Source organism: Calliopsis andreniformis, chromosome 9 (genome assembly GCF_051401765.1).
Source record: "Calliopsis andreniformis isolate RMS-2024a chromosome 9, iyCalAndr_principal, whole genome shotgun sequence".
NCBI classification, from domain to species: Eukaryota; Metazoa; Arthropoda; class Insecta; order Hymenoptera; family Andrenidae; genus Calliopsis; species Calliopsis andreniformis.
The window spans coordinates 19,852,993-19,873,322 of record NC_135070.1 but is presented as its reverse complement, the minus strand read 5'-3'; positions in this window follow the sequence as shown (position 1 = coordinate 19,873,322).

Sequence of the window (20,330 nt, the reverse complement as noted above, 5' to 3'; positions counted from 1 at the left end):
TTGCGACGTGCCGCGAGCATGCGTCCGCGACGGACGGCCCTTAAGGCGGACATGTAACACGCCGACTCGTTGTCGCCGCCGTCGTCGTCGTTGCCCACGCCCGTGAATGCTCGCTCCTCGCCGTCACCGCCGGACGAATGCACGCGCTGACACACCGTCCAGGAGGCGAGAGATACCGACGAACAGGTTCGTAGCCGCGCGCATGTCACCGATCGGGACTGGGACCGGTCCCGATTCCAAGCCGATCGGCTCGCGATTCACGCGCCCGACCGCTGCTGCGGCGAACGCCACGATCGCGCGTCAATCCCTCCCGAAGACGCCTACCCCTCGCGATACCGATTGTCGTTTGCTCGGGACAATCAGTGATGCGACGTGATCCCTATGCACCTGTGTCCGGAATCTCTATACCCTCGTGGCTCCCGCGATCTCTTCGACTTTCTTCGAAGTCCGTGTTACCTGTTGTGCTCGATCACGTCAGTGCTGATCTCCCAGTGTCAACACCCTGAAAGAGTTTTCGGTACTCTAGGGCTTGTGGTTTCTCGATCGCGGATGCCTTCTCATCTTTGGCTTCGAGGACAGTTTCTATTGATTTTCCCCCTGAATTCGCGAGAGACATATGCGCTCACGATTCCTCGGCTCTATTGGAGACGAGACATAGTACGGTTAGCGAGACGCGTAGAGAATGCTTTTGAATTTTGATAGGAACGGTGGAACGAATTGTGACGTAGTGTTTCTTGCTATTGTTGGTCAGTGTGGACCGCGGTGCATGGACTAGGGCTGGTCGAGGGTTGCTGCCACTGTATACCACTTGTGTATCGATATTTTTGGGTTCCATTGGACCAGCTGAGCCAGCAAACTGGACGCGGAGGTCGGAGGCGGCGGGGGCCGCAGGGGTGTCAGCCCCCCAACGCATCTTGGCAATATTAATGTGAGTTTCTATTCCATATTTTATAGCGATGACCTACTATTCAACATTCTTTAGTTATTTTCATCTCTCTGTAATCACTGCACACTAGAGGAGTCTGACAAGTGTCAAGACTTTTTACCAACTCTTATTACTAATATTCCACAAAACTGGTGAACCGTACAAAATAGTTCTGCATCGATTTTCCGCTTATCAGTAGTATTTACATGCTTGTATAGTTTTTGCTGTGCAACTCATACACTCGTTAAATGATGTGCATAATGAATTCCTGTTTTTACATGCGTAACTTCTGCTTCATGTTCTTTGCTTTAGGCAATCTGGTTCCCTTTCCCTTCGACTGCAGATCATTTGAGATTTTCTTGTTAGAGCAGAGATCGATATCGATATCCCTTCAGCTAATCTTAGAGTTGCAGTCTGGTCACACGAACTAGCCAAAAGATCCGCTAGTCGGTTTCTGACCGATATAGTAAACGTTACTATGTTACTACGCCCGTTTCACGCCCACCATACATCATGCGTTATGTGCAGACCTACCTGCCAACGTGTACACGGTGTTCCAAAGGTGGCACGCGAATTCCTAGTAAATTTCCAATGTAAAAACTTTATATTATGTCAATTACCCCTTCCTTGAGTAATAGAAAATATGACTAGTATAAAAGTATGCCTTGTCAGATTCCTTATTTTTCTCCATTTGACACTAAAAAAGATTTTTTACAACGTTTTACTGAACATTCGTCAAGAGAAAAAGCTAGGTCACTTGACACTGATTATACTTTGTATATTTAAAATTGAAGAAGAGAAAAATGTCGAAAAAGGAGTTGGAGTTTATAATACATACAAGTCGGTTTAGAAAAGGGTGGGAGAACTGCAGGTCCATGAACAAATACAGTTTGAGGTTTATGGAACTGTCTGTAGGCAGCCAGGGAGAGTAGGCTATTCGGTCGAGTTGAAACGCGGCCCAGCAGACGGTCGAAGGGCAAGAAACACGGTGCCGGCACTTGGCTGACACACCTCCACACAAATCTAATTAATTTATATCCTGAGAGAGGCGCCACCAGGGATGTCTAAGTCCGACAGGGAAAAAGAAAGGAGCAAAGGTGCTTATGGTACCGGCTCTCGCTCCTCGACTCACGGGAACCTAGGGTCTTAGCTTTCGGCATGGTGAAGGAAAAGGGATCGGAGCCCTTCTCGAAGATTCTCCAAAAAGATATATCAACTCTTTCTCACAGTCGTCTGCTTTTTATTTATTATTTGTGTGCAGATCATAATGACCATTGTGTCTAACGTTGTAAATAATAAGGTTATGATCCTCCACTGGGTATTTCGAAAGGGAAAGTTCGAATCCTGAAAAGGAGCTCTGTGTACCAACTACAGAAAGAAGCTTTCGTATAAGCTTGAAAATGAAGAGATAAATAATTTAATTATTTAACCTTGTTAGACGTTTATCTGACTTTAATTATACTTGAAAGAGCGATCCTACACATGTTTACACGAACTTCCCTTCTTTAAATATAGGTACCTACATACACAATGCCCACCTTTGTACACGAAACATCCTGTACACGTCTTCCATCGCGCCTTAGAATAAAGCTGCGTATCAAGCCGCCTCGAAGCTCCACCGAGCGTAAAGAAGTGAACAGCATCGCAGTGTTGGCAATAAAAAAATCATAGAGCGAGAGTAATTACCCGTTTACATAGCTCAAGGTTCAACGTGCTATCGTTAATTAAGAAGACAGGCAATTTTGATGCGTTCGACAAGCACCATCTATGCTCTCGAATAACTGTCGGTTACATTGTCGAGACTTGTCAGGAATTACAGAATGGAACGGACATGAAAAAGCACACACCATAATATCCTGGCCGGCCAGTGGATCCAATTAACCTGTCCCACCCCAGAAAATCTACACGCGTCACGCGCACGTACTGCTCTCGAACCCTCATTAGCGGTTTACCTCCAGAGCGTCGCGTGAACTTTGCACCTGCAAATTGCCACCTCCCAGCTTTACCGCCTCTTGCCGGTCCTCTCGGTTTTGAGGTCCCCTCCGTGTAGTTCTCTCTTCTAGGGCACGATCGTTGCCCGTGGGCTAAGAAATCGGCGTGTGCGCGCGGGCCAGATGCGATCGTCGCAGCTGTTGCAAATTATGCAACGCCAAGGCTGGCTGGAATAAAGACATCGAGTTCTGCTCTGATAGAAAAGGCATCAAAGCATCGGTTTTGGCCACTTATTTATTGAAAAATAAGGACTCGTGAGGACACCTGACGCTTTGAGGTTTTCACTTCTTGTTATGGGTATATTAGTGGTTAAGAGGTATTATTCCGAAAAATTGGGAATATGGGATGACGAATACTGACCTCTCTTCGTGTGTTTAATTTTACTAAGTAAGTAAAAGTAAACTATTGAATATTTAATGAAATTGGTAGAACATCAAAGCGTTCAATCGTTGTAAGAACCTCTCTATACGTAGTGAGAAGGGAGAGATGCGAGCCGATACTTTATTAAGCTATTATTCTTAATTAGCAGCAAATCGAAGGAAACGCGGTGCGAAATAAGTTGAACCTCTACCCCTCTTCTAGCATTATGTACACGATTAATAATTTGTATGGAGCAAACGAGCCTCCGAACTTTTATGGCTTGACGGGAGCACGTGCGCAGAATAAAATAAGCGGATTATGCAGATGAGAGTCTGATTCTGTCACTTTTGATTTACGGTCGTTCTTTTAAGGATGTCCAACCGATCAAAGAGAGAGGAGATAGAAATTTTCCTAATAATTTATTTTTTATCTTCTTTAAGACAGTAATATGTGTAATTGAAACGAAAGGGTGTGGGCTGACTAGTGGGACAGCTGGTCAAGGGTCAGGGACGACCAGAGGGGCAGCTGGTCAGGGGTGAGGTATGTCCAATGGGAGGGCTGATCAGGGTTAGGTGGATCAGGGTTGGGTCAGAGCCCCCCTTCAGTCCGCGACCAGGGAATTGTCAGATCCAAGTAGAAACAAATAATATTAGCGAATTAGTTCTCACAATTAATAGTATACGATTATTTCACATCGTGCTCACGTAAAAAATAAACCAGCAAAAGGCTAAACTTATAGGAACCCAAAAATTAACGACACAAAAGGTTGCCACCACGAAGGCGAATAATAAAAAATAGAAGACATAGACCGCAGGCAATCATCCTACTGGCGGGTGTGTTTTCCGTTCGCATCGTGGCTGCAACCGAGTCGATTCGATTAACCCGATCCCTGATCGATATTGCCCTCTGTCGCTCTTCTCCCCGAATTCGATAGAGAAACGTCGATAAATTTATTTACGAGGAGAGTGCCTGAGATCCTGATGCAGCGCGTCGATGCACCCGCGGTAATTGACGGGGAACGTTTTAAGGAGCGAGAGCCTGCTCACGGTGAAGTTGCATCAAGTGTAATCAACATTTAATGCACCGACCCGGATGGATTACGGTTAATGCACCCTGGATCCACGCTTCGAGTCAGCATTTCCTCGATCCCGATCGAGCTGAATCGGGCCGCCACCGTGTTCGACTTGGACGATTTTTCTCGTAGCCCCTAGAACGCAGCAGCCACGGAAAGCTGATCAAACGTTCACCACGCGATTATCGCACACACGTCGGTGCGCATAGAAACGAAAAGAGAGCGGTAAAAACGGCGCCTCGGTTGCCCCCGGCGAAGACTGGAAGCCGTTTCGTAATCGCGGCCTGGATCATTTTCTGCACGACTGCGCGGGAAATTAGATCACCTACCTCTCATCCCGGTAGCGCGCGAGATCTAGGCAGGTTTCATCGCACGCTACAGGAAGAGCCTCTTCTTTCTCCCACTCCTTCGTTTCTATCTTCCCTGATCCTCGTTCGCCTATCATCGACAACTTGTCGCTGATAATTTAGCAATTAACCACGATTTTCTCTCGTCCCCGATCCTCTGCTATTAATGTCCTGCTGGTCGCTGGTCGAGGCGACCACAGAGGCTGTCCTCTTCGCACCTAGCCTTCTTTAATCTCGACACGCATTTCTAGCACCGTTATACTCGTTCCGTTATCAATGTATTCATGAGATGATTCCTGCAAGCCGCTTTCTAACAATTTTCCTTGAACTATAGAGCTAATAGCTGATATGAGGCTGACTCTGCTCGAGTTTTGGTTGCCATTCATGATAATATTCCAACACGAGTGCTCTCTAATCTATGGATTATGCAGCAATTTTAACTGCTTGATGCTCCGTATCACAGGGAATTACAATTTTACAAGATTGAACTACGTTTATCTCTTAAATAGCTCCTGAAGCTTCTGCTCTATTAATTGCTAAATCTCAATAAGCAATGTGTATCTAGTAATGTCTACTTAAAGTGTTCGCTGCATATCTGCAGTTTCTGATCTTCACCCTGGAAATAACTCTTTCGAATTCACAAAACCCGAGGCCACTCTACTTTCCTCGTCATGCTGCGGCATCAGCTTACGAAAAATCTCGGGGATTATCCTGTGAGCGCGGCAGTGCCCCAGAGAGGATTCGAAAAAACCTCGACGTAGCGTAGGAACTCGCCCTACTCTCCCATCTCCTCCATCCTTCCCGACTTTCTCCCTTCCCCGGATCGTCCTCGTCCTCCTCTTGTTCCCTGGTTCTCTGGGGGCTTCGCTTTTGGCTTGGGCCGGGTGTAATCGGTTCCCCGAAGCCAGGGCTCATTATCGACCCGTCGGCCTAGCAATTACCTGCGAAGCCTCTTTCGACTTCGTGTGTGCCAGAGTCGGGCACAGTTTCCGACTCCTCGCCAGGCCTTCCGAGATCCTTCGGGGATCTACGGTGGAGGGACGAAGAGGATGTTGAAGGGAGACGAGGAAAGAAGGAAAAGTCAGGGGTGTATGTCCAGTGGAACGGCAGTCTGCTGCGTTGCTGCTGCTGTTGTTGCCCGCGAAATAGCCAACGCCACGATAATCCGTCCAAGAAGCGAATAAACGGCCGATGATAATTACTGGACGTGCTGGTAGTATGCGATAATCGCTGGGGCTGCCAAGTTCGCACCAGTTACGAGGAAGAGTCTGCGGGAACGCCACCTGCAATTTCTTCCGCGAGAATAAGAGCTGTTTTTCATTCCTAGATTACTCTTCTCGTAATAAGACCTGATTAAACGATGAACAGTAGTGCCTCGAAACTTCATTGTAAACTGGATGTAACAATGCACAAGTTTTATAGGTAGGTTTTTCCAGGAGGTAGGTGTTCCGCTATTGTATTGCATGCCCTGTTATTACTTTGACTATCCTTACGTGACTCTGTCATTTAAATAATATTAGTTTACAGGGTTGTAAAAGCAAAAATATATCTAGTCAAAAGATGGATGAGTGGTATATAAATATATAGTAAGCAAATCGCGAGCATTAACCTTGGATGAGTGATATATAGTACAAAAAGCAGAGTATTCACGTTGGTCAAGTTTATGGAGCTGCTCTTTGGTAAAGTGGGGTCATTATTGTGTTTCAGTGCGATATCCCAAGAAATGTATTTAACTTTCGCCCACGGTAACGACTGCAACAGTTATTATCATGAAAATTATGCAATCAGGTACTGTACTATCGCGCGTGCAAACGAACCAAGTTATTTTTGCTATCGGCGACATTTCGCTTAACTAATTTGCTAGTATAGTCGACCTATCGGAAACTCGTCACGATAGTCACGGCTAATCGCGGGAAACCTAATTCTGCGGCTTGGTCGCGCGTGACAAAAACCTCTACGTATTTATCAATTTCCTTTTTCCTCGGTTATTGCGATACTGATGTATCGAGGCCTGAGAGAGATAGAGTTTTTACTGCTGCAACGCTTCGAACGTCTCAGCTTCCTCGATTCATCTAGATGCAAAAACAAATAGAAATTCGATGCGTGTTATAAGTCTTTAGAAAAGACTTTTAAAGTGAAACAAGAAAAGATGCTCGGGGGAAGAGAGTACCTGCTAAATAATTACAGCTTCTGAGGAACTAGGGCTGTATAATTATAATCACATTTTGTCGTAGCTGCAAAATTTTGGTTCCTCTCGGTGATTAAACGATAAGTTGAACTCGATGCTCAAATAGTTTCGCGCGATCCAAGGGATAAAGGCTTAAAAGGACACTTCTCGAGCTGGAGAGACCGCGGAGTTAACGAGTTTCGAATCCCTCGAGCGTGCAATAAAGGATGTTATCAGAGAATGGTATCGACGTTTTTATGCAGCTCGTAAACATTAAGCCTTCTTTTTCTCGCGATCACAAATGTGAAAAACGAGCGGTCGAGGAATGGGATTCGTTTAGGGCCGTCATCGCGGTAGATGCTTATACGTGATCATACTTTGTTTTGAATTTTCTTAAAAAGTCTCATTTGCGAACGATTTACCAGGAAAATTGCTCGAGTCCTGTAATGGGACGAGTTGCAGTTCGTGGAAAAGCGTTAAGTACATCTAACAATCTTAACGAAGGAGAAACGAGCGGTCTGCCAAAGCGAAGTGCCCTTACTAGGGCTACAGCACGATATAAAAGATTTAAAAATATACAATATTCGTGGGTGAAATTCTAATCAAATTATGATCACAATTTGAGCGTCTCTGTGGCCACAGGCTTATGATCATCGACCTCGAAGTAACGAGAACGATGCGAATAAATAACGGATAGTCGAAGGCCCGTATCAATCCGTGTCATCGGACCGCAATGTTCCTCGAATTATCGATCGTGTGCTTCCTTCGCCTGAACAGCATTAAAGCTGGAAACTACGATCATTTTCCAGCAAGGAACCTGTATGGTCAAAGGAATGGTGATTATCTCCTTCCTGTCATTACGATGTGATTTCGCGACTTCAATCGATCGATTTTTATAGAATGAAAAACAGAAGCAGCAAGTTATCAGAGAATTGAATGTAGCTCTCAGTTAAAGTAATGAGGTCATTATGATCCTATTCGCTCTTTACTATGACATTACACTTCAAAATTCATTATTCATATAATCAAGGTATAATATTGCCGGACATTGTGATAAGCTCTCCCCTTAACGCATTATAGTCTCATCCTTTTCTCAACATTACGCAAGAGTACCACGTTAAACCTGTACAGAGTTGCGTTGTCGACGATCTCCACGTTTCACAGACGTCCGCCCGAATTAATTAACGTGAGGCCACGTGTAAATTAGCAGCGGTTGTGCTGTTCGAAATCGAGCGGTGTTTCTGTGCAGACCGGTGGAAAGTAATTAGGTGTCATTACCGCATCCCGGTAACGGGTGTACGCGGCCTGGAGAGAGTCCGGATTCAGTTTGTTGAAGTGATTATTCTTATTGTCGTTTCCGGCTGGATTCTCAGAAATCTCGGAAGTGGGCATGTAACACAGACACGAGACTCGGGAGCTTCTTCGCCCCTTTCTTCTTCTTTGTCCACGAGTCTCCGCTTTCACCTCTTTCAGGATTTCCTTCACTCGTTCCATTGACTTTTGTCTCCATTTTCCATTCACCTTTGCAGGTGTACTAAGACTAGCTCATACAGTATCCACGCGTGGGATCTGTAAAGCTATGCAACTTATCGCAGACTCAATGCAACCTTTTCTAATTTGTGCCAATTTGTTATGCGAGTATAAAAGAGTACTATGACTTACCCTCGGTGCTTCATCTTATCGCATTTTTGAGGTCTAAAAGTAAGAAACCAGGTGATATTAAATAAGAAATAAAAATTGATTTTGTGGCAAAGATCGCATACTCTGAAATTGTATGCTCTCCATTCAATTAAAGGATAATTCGACCAAGTTTCACGGTTTTCGAACAGGCAGCAATTTTCGTGCACTACATCAGCATGGTCAGTTGTTTTTAATATCGTTCGACGCAGTACATCATCGTTTTGTTTAAAGTCGAGTTCTCGTGTCTGGCTGAACATGCCTGAGGGCGCGCTAGGGAGAAAAGTGGCGGTGTACGCGTAACCGCAATAAAACTCGCATTACGCTCCGCGTAATACGTGCATAAAACATTCGCGTGTGCGGCAACGCGTATAAAATGCAGAAGTCGTTCGCGTCGTTTTCTCAGGCAACCTCGTTCCATCTTGCACGAACCCCTAATAGATTTATTTTTCAAAGAAATCGAGCGACACGATACCCTATACGGCGTTCCTCGCTCAAGGATTCGTTCATTGTGGATACATGGCTCTTAAACGCAATCCACTACTTCTCATTTGATCCAATTCACCAAATGGCAACGATACTGACTTCCGTAATCGTTGGTAGAGCACACAGCACACGTGAAACGTGGGTGTGGAAGGCGCCAGCAACTCTCTCGCTACAGCTGGATCGTGTTTCTGGCGTGGCGATACCGGTATCCCTTCATTCCTGAGTAATCGTCAGGCCCAAGGCACGCTATCCGCCATTTTCTAAATACGTTGCCCGAATATCGAATGTACCGGGAATCTGGCTCTGTCGAAACCCCGTTTCTCCTTTAAAATATGCGCCTGCTTTCTCGAGACACTCCTTTTCATCGAGGTAAGATTATTCAAGATACCTTTATCAACCTTCCAACATAAATAACTCTTATCAGAATTGCTATTAGATCTATAGCGACCTCTTTTAATGAAGTCATACAGTCTCTTGATTGAAAACTCCGCAAGATCGCGAAGGAAAGCCAAGTGTTAGCCTCTGAAGAGCTGGACCCTCGGACATCAGCTGGTTTATTTTCGCCAGACCCAAGGCCTCGTTTATTATTAGCTTGATATCTTGTTACGAAGACGCATTCCGGGAAGACTCGCCCTGGCCATGGGTCCAGCCTTTAAATTTCTGGAATCCAGAGGTTGTCGCACCGAGATAATTACTTAACGCAATGAACTCGCTGAACCAAGTGGCAACACTCAAAGTCTTCCCGTTGGAAGCGGAGCGATCGGTGCTTTGAACCTCTTCCGCGTAATCGCGTTGGCAAGCGAGCCTTCGCGAATAAGTCCCTCTGAATGAAATTGCGGGAAGTATTTAGTCAGGGTAAAAAAGCTGTTGGAACCTCCACAAAGTAAAATTGTGGTTTATGAAGCGTATGTCGAGTCTTCTTCGCAGTTCTCCTGAGGGATCCTCGAGTTCTTTCGCGAATCGAAGGTCCCTCGGTCGAGGTGGATGCAATAACGAGGATGCACGCCGATGCAGGACAGTGCGTCAGCTTCAGAGCGTACGCGCATCAGTTAGGGAACCGTAATCACCGTCGAGGGATCTCGAATAGCGCTGACTACGTTTTAATTACTCGCCGCATCGCAGAGAACGTGGAATGACATCAAGATGCCCTGAGGGGTGACGGGGAGGACAGCAAGAGAAAGGGAGAGAGGACACGAAGGAGCGTTGACCGCTCGTAAAAACAGCTTCGCCGGTTTTCCAGTCCGCCCTCCCCTTTAATCACCATGCCAATGCAAATACGGGCGACGCGGCTCGCGGCCTCGATAACAGACCTGATAATCGGATGATCACTCCATCCTTCGTTCGAACTTTATTAACGGAGTCTCATTTTTTCGGTGTCTCCGAATGTCATTCGTAAAAGGTAGTTCCGAACGTGCAATCATGACTTCTTGCAACTTTATTGCGTGAGCTAGCGAGAGTATATTCTAGTTTTTTTATCAAAAGTGTTCGAGAATCACATATAAACAGCTTCAGCGTCCAGGCAACAAGTGTTCGCCTCGCGTTGCTTGCGCAATCAGGCGATTCTGGCCGCGTCTGATGAACCAGATCTTTCGTGATCGGTTTCTTTTCCCAACCTAGCTCCTCTAGACGGAAACCCAGTAAGCATGCACACCGTTTAAGTACTCGCCAGCACGAGAGTCGTCGCTCTACCTGAAACTCTAGCCGATCGCGTGCTCATCTAATGCCGGCGACCTTGGCAGGATTCAGATTAACCCGATGAAAAGGTCTAAATCTTTTCGTGTGACTTTTTCAATCCACTCATGCTTGCGAGCTAGCTTCTTTCTTCCACGAAACGGAATTCGAAATTATCCCACGTTCGCAGCGACCTATCACGGACCTCCTTGCGAGCAAATTTCTCGGTGACGAAATACGCCTCTTGGTAACCAGGAAAGTTTCTCGGTGATGCTGATATCTTCGATCGATTGCAGATTTATCGCTTAATGTATCGCTGGATGCAGTCTCTTACAGTAACAGAGATCATGACTCACATATTCCCAGCTTAAAATCCTTCAAATTTAATGCTTGTTCTTAGTTCAACTTTCCTTATGAACAGCAATAAGAGAAATATTTATCTGACAAAAAAAATCCAGAATCTAAGATAGATCGTGAAATGCATCTATTGCATTTCGAAGTCGATGTTCACAGACGGACGACTCGAACTGTTTCCCAAAGGCGAACGTTCGATCGTAGCTTCATAATGGCTCGAAAGAGAAGTTCCCACGTAGTCTACGTCTGAAGCATCGGCGTGTTCGAGAGATCGTCGGCATGAAAACGGCGGGATAATTGTGGCTTCGTAAATACCGCTACTTAATACCCGGCGTGCTGCTCCGTACACGCGTGCATAGATCGCACACCTAGTTGCACAGACCTCGCGTATTAGATCCTTCGCTGGTTCGTGGCAGAAGCGTCAATTCGCTTGGAAAACGTTCCTCTTCGCGCGGTCGGTTTGCTAGAAAACAAGGTAATTGTACGAGGCGGCTGCATACGCCGCAGATATGCACTTCCGCCGCGGATCTTGCTCCAGTGTAATTTCACGGCATCGCGACCACTGATTTCTTTCCTAAATTTTCGGTTCTGTCTAATAATTAGCTTTCAAACCGCTTTCTATTGAATTGCTGTGCATCATTTTTCCTCAATTTTTAAATTACAAATTATAGGTTACTTTATGAAATGAAAATTCTTCTATTCTATTTCGTTATAGAGAAGTAAGAAATGACTATGCTTGCGATAAGTATCGGGAACCACTGACGACCCACGTGGCACGGAACGAGTTAATGAAAATAGAAACCCTTAACATAGGTAATTACTGCAACTTATTATCTGTTTTTAGCTAAAAGTATTTTACTATCACTTTTCAAAGTATTCATATTATCCTAAACATTACAAATATTTTACTTAATAGTTATGTTAATACGTAGCACTTTCTCATTTCTTTAATGGTTATTAATGGTATTCCCTGTCTTGTCTGAGTAACAATAATTAAGTGATAATTGAATTTAAAATCTAAATATTCCGAAATTGTTTAAATTGCTTATTGAACGTCTCGTAACCGAGCCATGGGCCACTAAAATGATATTCATATCCAAACGATACCTGCCCATCGTATCTCAGCGTTCGATCGCTGATACGTACCGACCTTTTTATTTGCGATCACGAAGTCACGTGAAGTGTCAACTGGTTACCGCGGGTCAATTGTAGCACTGAGCAAAAAGCGCTCTTGATTGCAGTCATTACGCAAATCGAGCTCATAACTCACGGCCGAGAGCTGATCTCTCTCCCCCTTTTGATTCTCCGCACGTTTCTAAGATCGATCGGTCGCGTATCCGCGGGACGATTATAATCGCTGCCCGATACGAAACGCGTCATCCTGCTCTGAAATCAAAATCGTTCCCGCCCAATTTTCCCGCCAATGGTAGTTCGCGTGGTCCCGTAAAGCACTGCATTTCGGGTCTTAAAAAAAATCCACAACCGCGTGCATTTAATTGGAAATGTCATATGAATGTATCGAGTGTAATTGAGGGTAATTACGTGGGACATAAGCTGCACGCGTAATCAAGAATAACGCGATGTTATTTCTCTATGAAGACTGGTTTCCCGACAAACTCATAAAAATGAAACACTAGATATTTTAACCTGGATCTCCTTTTGCAGAGCGACAAGTGACCGCTTTTGAATGCACAATAACGAAAAAAATAACTTTTAAACGCAATCTTCTTACCTCTATATTACCTTATCGTACTGACTTTAAATCGCCTTGTTACCTAATCACGTCAGAATTAGCAACTCCAACAGCAGTAAAATTTTATGTATCCAGTACTTTATACATTATATTTTAATGTCCATGCAATTAATCACTTGGAAACCTGCATCCTTCATAATGTCACTATCGCAAAATGTGGTTTATTGCGATCGACTACACTGCTGCGACTATCCTAGCTAATTACGTGGTAAGACTATAAGCTTTTCGAAGCGATAAGTGAAAACAATTGCGATAAGGAAGGCAGCAATGTTCAATGACACTGTCGACGCTCACGAAATAGCTTAACTTAAAGATATGCATACGTTGTTGCATCGATAGTTCAGTATTAAGTGTACAAGTAAACGCGAAGTTTAGGGAAATTGTGACACAGTTGTAGCGACTGGCCGACGAAGGCAACAATTTTCCAAAGTGAAACGGCTGATCCGCTCATGTCCAATAACGCGAGCCAATTACGCAAGTACTCGTCCATTCGTAACAACAGCAACTCGCAAATGGACTCAGGATTGACTGCGCAAAAGAATTAGGAAGTCTCGTAAGTAGTATATCGTTTAATGACCTCTCGATCAAGGAGGCTTGATTAAGAACGATGGCCTGGCTTTTGATAAACTGTGTAACAGTCGATTGTCAGTTTCTGTACCGCGTGGGGCTGCTTTATCGCCGCTTGGAACTGGTTTCTTGTCATTTTTCCGAGGCAGTGAGGCTCGCGGAAAACGGGAATGCGGACGATCGGTCACTCCTCGCAACGAAATACACCGGATTACCTTGTTCTTGATTAATGCGCTCGAGGTCTGCGTCGACCAAACGAGATGCGAGGGTTTTTACTACTTGCTAGAAAGGATGCGGCGCTTTCATAAAATTTATCAAGGTACTGTAATCAACGAGTGATGAAACAAGGCGTTTCACAGCTTTTTGGGAAACGAGGACTCTGGACTATAACTATAATTAAGATCATCTTTTCATTTTCTGTCTTGACTATCTCTCCTAGTTTTTATAACGATAGTACACCAAGTTTTGTCAGCGTTCGCTTGTCTCCAACATCTTCGGACGTGAATAGTCGCGAAAGCACGCAAAAACGAGAACAAAGAAATGACTCCCTTTTGAAAGATTTAGCTGGCAGGCTTCCGCGTAACAGAGCTACCAAAATCGTGACTGTTTGACAGCAGCCGACAGAAGGCAACGTTATTATATGTCTCGGGGCCTCCCATACGCACCGATTCTCAGTGAAAACTTACGTCGAGCACGCGATCTACGGCTTTCTTCTTCGTAGTGCGTGGCCTTGAGCCACGGTCTACCCCCATGATCCTGAGGAATGTTCCTTGAGAACGTGTCCTCTGGATGTCGGAAACGCTCCATCTTCTCATTTTTTTCAACAAAGAAGATTACAGCTCGTTAGTCCTCTTTCTGCCAATGTTACGTAAAGGATCGTTAGGTAGGAACAAGAATTTTTTAAGTGGAAACTGAAGTGGAAACTGAACAAATATCTTAAGCAATTTTCATATAGGAAGGGAAACGGAATTCGTGGAAATTCTGCAGATTTACGCCTAACGCTATTCCCGACACCAGAGAAAAGCCGGAAAAGATCACTTATTATTATCAAAAGTCACCACGAAAGGCGTTCGATCCAATCATGCGTGTACTCCCAACGCGTTCCTATTTCCTATGTATATAGGTTAATGTTTAACGATCAGCTCAGCGCAGTTAATTGCCTCGAACCTTGTCATTAGTTCGATACAACCAGTTTTCGATCACGGTTACAAAACGGCTGCCGGATAATTATTTCTACACCGTCGAAGGGATCAACCCTATTCTTTCGAAGGTGAACACGCGTGTTCGTTAAGACGCGCCGACGCACGAAGTTGTCGGTCGCGTGTCCGTGCGACATACGCGACTTGCATTCGCAACGATCAATCGATCGAGCAAAGTTCCCGCGCTGGATTCCTTCGACAACATTGCGCCATCCGTACAACCCACATTTCCAAAAAGTTATATAAAGCTCTGGTTGGAGCGGCAGTCGTGGTTGAATAGCTATGACGCACGTAAAATAAAATAGGAGTCTAGTAAACGGTCGGTTAATAGAATTCATGAGGTTCGAACGGGTGCGTGCGCAGGAAGTCGTCGTACGTCACTTCAGAACTCGAGTGTCCTGATTTTGTCCCTATCGCTCTTCCCCTCCGATGGATCTGTTCAAGAAAAAGGGACGTTTGTCGCACCATTTCCACGATTCTTCTTTTCCTCATCGAGACGCATCTCACTCTTTCCTTGCGTATTCAACGACCCGAGTGAACAGCGCACCAGGAAGGGGTCGGGACTGCGGCTCGTATCTCGAGGCTCTGCTAAATTTCGGGATTGGAAAGCCACGATAGGACGATATAAAACGGTTATCCAGCGCGAAAGTCTTGCGAATTACGGAAACACTGCGTCAGCAGCGAGGCGCACGATTCTCCGGAATATCCGCATCGATTCTTGCGGTCACGTCGCTCAGGCTTCCTCTCTCTGCCATTCCCGATCCGTCCCCGCTCCCTCGCGACCCTCGGGACATCGGGGTCCTCCTACGCCTCTGGCTCTTCCTCTATCGCGTTCACCCTCGAATCCCGCGGCAGTGGCACTCGGGGAAACCAAGATGGTTACCGCGTCAGCACTTCGCCCGTCGTTCTCTCCCTCGTTCGCCGTTGTAGCTCCACTTTCGGCACGGGAGGGTGGCGAAGAATGGAGATGGCAAAGGTACCTCTTAGCATCGGATACCTCCTTTTCCGTTCTAATTATTCTCGATCGAGGTGGAGTTGAGGAGGTCCTCGAGGAATTTTAAGAGAGGACACTATGCTGTGGACATGTTCCATCGGAATTCATTAGAACTGTAACGTCCAATGTGTCCCTTCTTTTATAGAAACGGAATTAAAGTCGAAGGAGGATTAGAATGATGAATATTAAGGGAAAAAGCGGTAGTAACTGTAAAAACTGATACCGATTTGTAGTTTCTTTTAGTTTCATTCAAGGACAGTTTGAAATACTTACATACAATATCTTCTACGCATTCTTCACGGGAGATGAGAATTGATGACTATAATACAGCAGTATGCCCTGAACAACTTGTTAAGAAATCAATCGTAGTAATCATTTCAACTGCTTTACCATCTCTTCTTCAATACTTATATGTATACATTCACAGAGATGACTTTAAATCACTGTTCTTACATCCAACACAAATATAATGTCTACTTGTACAATTGCCGACTCTAAGCAGGTGCTTACACGTTCCCGCAACCTGTGTTTCAATTCACACCTCTGTTCGCGGTTATGGCCTCTAATTACGCGTTCCCGTATGAGCCCGGCAGCTCGTTCTTCCCGTAATTTAGTCAGAAAATGCTCGAGTTCCGTTCGTTTATTGCGATAAAGAAACCTAACGGCGGGAAGTGTCGTTGAAAAATCGTAATCGTTCGAGAACCCCACACCTCAGCTGCCTTCCTGGCGGTCAGGGCTACGATTTTCCATCCGCAGGTCGTGCGAGTTCGTAGCCAGCGCAAAACGTACTCGGGGAAGGAGCAGAGAGAAAGGGACGCTTAGGATAACTCTCCGTCGAACGGACGGATAATAATCCGCGTACATCCTCCGTTAGCGGCACGGCTACGCTGCAGCCAATTAATCCGGCAATCACGAGCGGTTCTCCGCTCCGCTCCACCTGCTTTATTTGCCATTAAGACGGAACGGATACCGCGCAGACCACGCCATCGCTTCGAACTTGGGGAAGGGTGGAACGATGAGAAACGATGGTAAGCGGGTCGATTCTCGATCCGAGAAGATTCGGTGTGGGCGTCGTTGTCAGGAATGTACTATGGCGTGCCGTCAACTCGATTATACGCGACATTTGTTCTTGTTTGCGAGTCTCTGTACTGATCAGCTTGGTTTACGACCGTGTTCTGGTTTTCTTATTTTCTTGATGAGAGCTTAGGTAATTTTTGCTTTCCCGAAGGATAAATATGGGAGCTAGAATATAATCCTGAATCAAGATTTATGTGATTTCAAAACCGTCATTTTAGTAGGGAATTTTCTATAAAAAATGCGTTTTGTTGTTCAGGATGTATATAATCCCTGAAGAACTCGATCTTCTTCTTCTTCCAGTCGTGCTTCACGAACCTCTTCCTCGACATCTTCTCATCTCCTTTTTCTCCCCTTTCGATCTTCGCTTCTTCTTGGTCGGGTCTCCTGCGTCTCATCTACGTCCGCTTTGCGAGCCCTCCACCTTGGTGGCCGACTCGGTGCGCACACAAACGTATCGTAATATGAAGTACGGTTCGAACGTGTTCTCCCGAGGCTCGTCCCTTCTTCTTGTCTTTGATTTTCTCTTCGTGAAGTCTTGCACCGTGAAGGATGAACTTCTTCGAACAGGGGGGTTGCATTGCAATCTCATAACTTTTTCTTCAACGTAGTACCAATTGCCCAAGCTTCAAATTCTGTTCATTTGAAATGAGATCTCTGAGAATCATCAATATATCGAGCACATGGAATTTATAATATCTCCTTGGTCCATCGGGAAGTATTTGCAGAGACCATTTACTCCCCGTAAGAAGTAATTCGATGACAACGAGGAGAGCATCGTAAATAATTGATCGGCAGTGGCGGTATTAATGACGGCTACAGCATCCAGAGTACCAGGATCGTGTCAAGGACCACCCGCGGCGAGTTGCCACGACAATGCTGGGGACAGACGACACGACACAATCAGGGACTCCCTGTTCCGCTAGCGGGCTCGCTAATAAATTATTAAAGGGACACCCTCTGGAAGTGACGGCGGAATATTACTGGGGAGAATGACTGTCCCGGTTCCTGGCGTCGTATATATATATACGACCCCATCGGCTCTATCTTCGCAAAAACAGCCATCTCATTTCGAGAGGCTACACAGAGTTTGCACAGCTCTTCTTCCTCCTTTTTGTCCGAGGAAAAATGTAGCGAACCCCGACATTACCGCGCGTTGTCAGCCAGCCGCGCAGTGCTACATAAAGCGATCATAACTTTCGCGTCTGACACGGGAAAGATTAATTGCCGTATTAATTTTGCCCACGTAGATTTTTCATTCGGGCTCCACGGTGCCTGTGACAGGTAATTAAACAGCATTTAAACCGGACTGGAGCAAAGTGAAAATCAGCGAACTCGGTGACTCAAGTCGACGCCCGTTCGGAGTGAAAAATCCCTAACGATAAGGAGGAACCGCGTTTCGTGGTGAAACGAGAGCCGCCCTCGACCGAGAACTATTAACAAGACGGAATTCGAGACGGTCGATCAGCCGATGGCGCTCCGTTTCATCCCTTTGTCTTACCGACACGGGCGAAACCGAAATCTCGACAGATTTTCCTCCCTCTGCAAAAGCTCATTCCCGTTCCGAGGCAATTTCCAGCCTTAGCAGATCAAACCTGCCTACTGGGGACGGGTAATGGGGATCCAGAACGCGTAAAGACAATGCAGCGTCGTCACGGCGGCTGATACCTGGACGAAATTTTGTAAATCGTCTTTAGCTGGAGCAGGGTTAGAAAAGGGTGATGCATAATCCGTCGCTGCCACGTCGAAAACTTCTTTGTCTTTGCGTTAAAGTGGAACGTGGCGTGACGGATCCCTGATCGACAGAGGGAACAGTCTTCCTCGAAGTATGACGAATATGGGAGAATATGGACCTGTGATTCTGGCATGCAACCGATCATCGAGGGTCGAGGGTGGCGTCGGAGTTACCTAGTCAACGAACGCTAATTACTGCGACTCGCATGTGCTGGCAATTTGATGATAGCGCCACGTGTCGTTATCTAAGCCGTGGTCGAAAGCTCGCGCAATTTACGCGACGCTAATTCGGCGAGCTTCATTAGGGCAGACCTCGGAGGCCCGTACTTAGACGACGCGGGGGGTATAATCATAGTTTAAATTCGGCTCCCATCCATTGAAAATCAGTGGCTCTGACCCGCTTCGCAATCAGGATACCGGTTAGGGGGAGATCTAGGGGGTGGGGGCTATCATGGGGCATTTGATCCGCGGCGGGTCATCAATATTGCATGAGGGGACCACGAACGCGCGTACGATCATGCCAAATGCTGGGAATCAAAATAGTGACGGAGTTTATAGTTCGAGAGACCGCTGCGCGCCATCCCCCTCATTTTGGTGACGAGCACGAGTTACGATGCGTCGGTACACGCGCTCAGGATGCACTTTGCTGTTGAAAATTTACAGAGCGTTTCAAGAATGTAACAGTTGATGACATTGCAGCTATATTTGGGGTATCATCAACACTCTTTGAATGATTCTACAAATAAAGGTCCAAAAGTCGCGTAATATTAATCAAAGTGTTTTCCACTGATTCGTGGTCACACGTTCCATGTCAGCGTGGTACGATAATTTTTCGCTGATCGAACGTGCTTCCGCGACGATAAGGTATCCGGTCGCGCGGATAAGAACGACGAAGGATCCTTGGTCGTAAATCGAGTTTCGTCGTTGCAAGTGGCGTGCCTCCCATCGTCGTTCGCGATCGGGCCGCGTGCGAATTAATCCACCGACGGGCCATACGTGTTCGCAGGCGAGTACCTGTGTGCGTGAGTGATACATGCGTATTTCGGACCGCGTATATAATAACAGGTTGCCAGTACTGGGCCCTCTCTTAGCCCCTCGCGGCCTCTCAGTCAGTGATGTATGCGCTAATTGTGAGGCCCTTCGCTCCGACTCTTCCCCTTCCTCCTCATCCCCTTCCCCATTTCTTCTTTTCTCTGCCGCCTCGCGATTCCTCAAGGAGGTTAATATCGACTTCGATTCAATTTAAGAGCGGGAAATGGTGAACGATCCTCATACTCGATCGCTCCCTCGCGAATGAAGTTGGTCTCCAGCTCTTTGAGTCATATTTTTTCAATGTCGTCCGTGTTAAATGCTCGTTGCGTAAATTTATTTCAGAGGGCAGGCCAGATAAGACGAGGATACTTGTTCTTCCCTCGCCCGAAGCTCTTCGACATCTGCCAGCATGGAACGCGCGTACAACGTATCGGCCAGCCCGAAGCGGGCAATTAAGTAATTAAACAAATCCGTCGATGGCGTTATGAATGAGTGGACGCACGCCCGCGAGCGTTCCCAGACAATGAAAAGGTAGAAACGTCGTCGGATGACGTACGATCTGTCTATTCACCAGCACCGTTACGTCTCTCTACGTACTTACATAGCTGGAAAGTATTTACCCTCGCTAATTAAATCTTGCCTCGAAAACAAATTTTCCTTGGCAGAGCCATCGCTGTTTGAAGTTACTTTCAGTCTCTTCTAATCTTTTTTCAATCTCACAAATCTTTCTCATCTAGCAAAACTTAATTTCCCGCGGATCGCTAGTCGCATGTTTAACTTTCAATCAAGGCAGCCATTTCCCAGGGATATCTGGCCCAAGTTGTGAACTCTGGACATCATCCAGCAGGAAATTTCCGAGGCGCGTGTGCTATAAAACCCGGCGTAGCTGCTGGAAAAAGGGAAATCAGTGGTCGGGCTGTTTTACG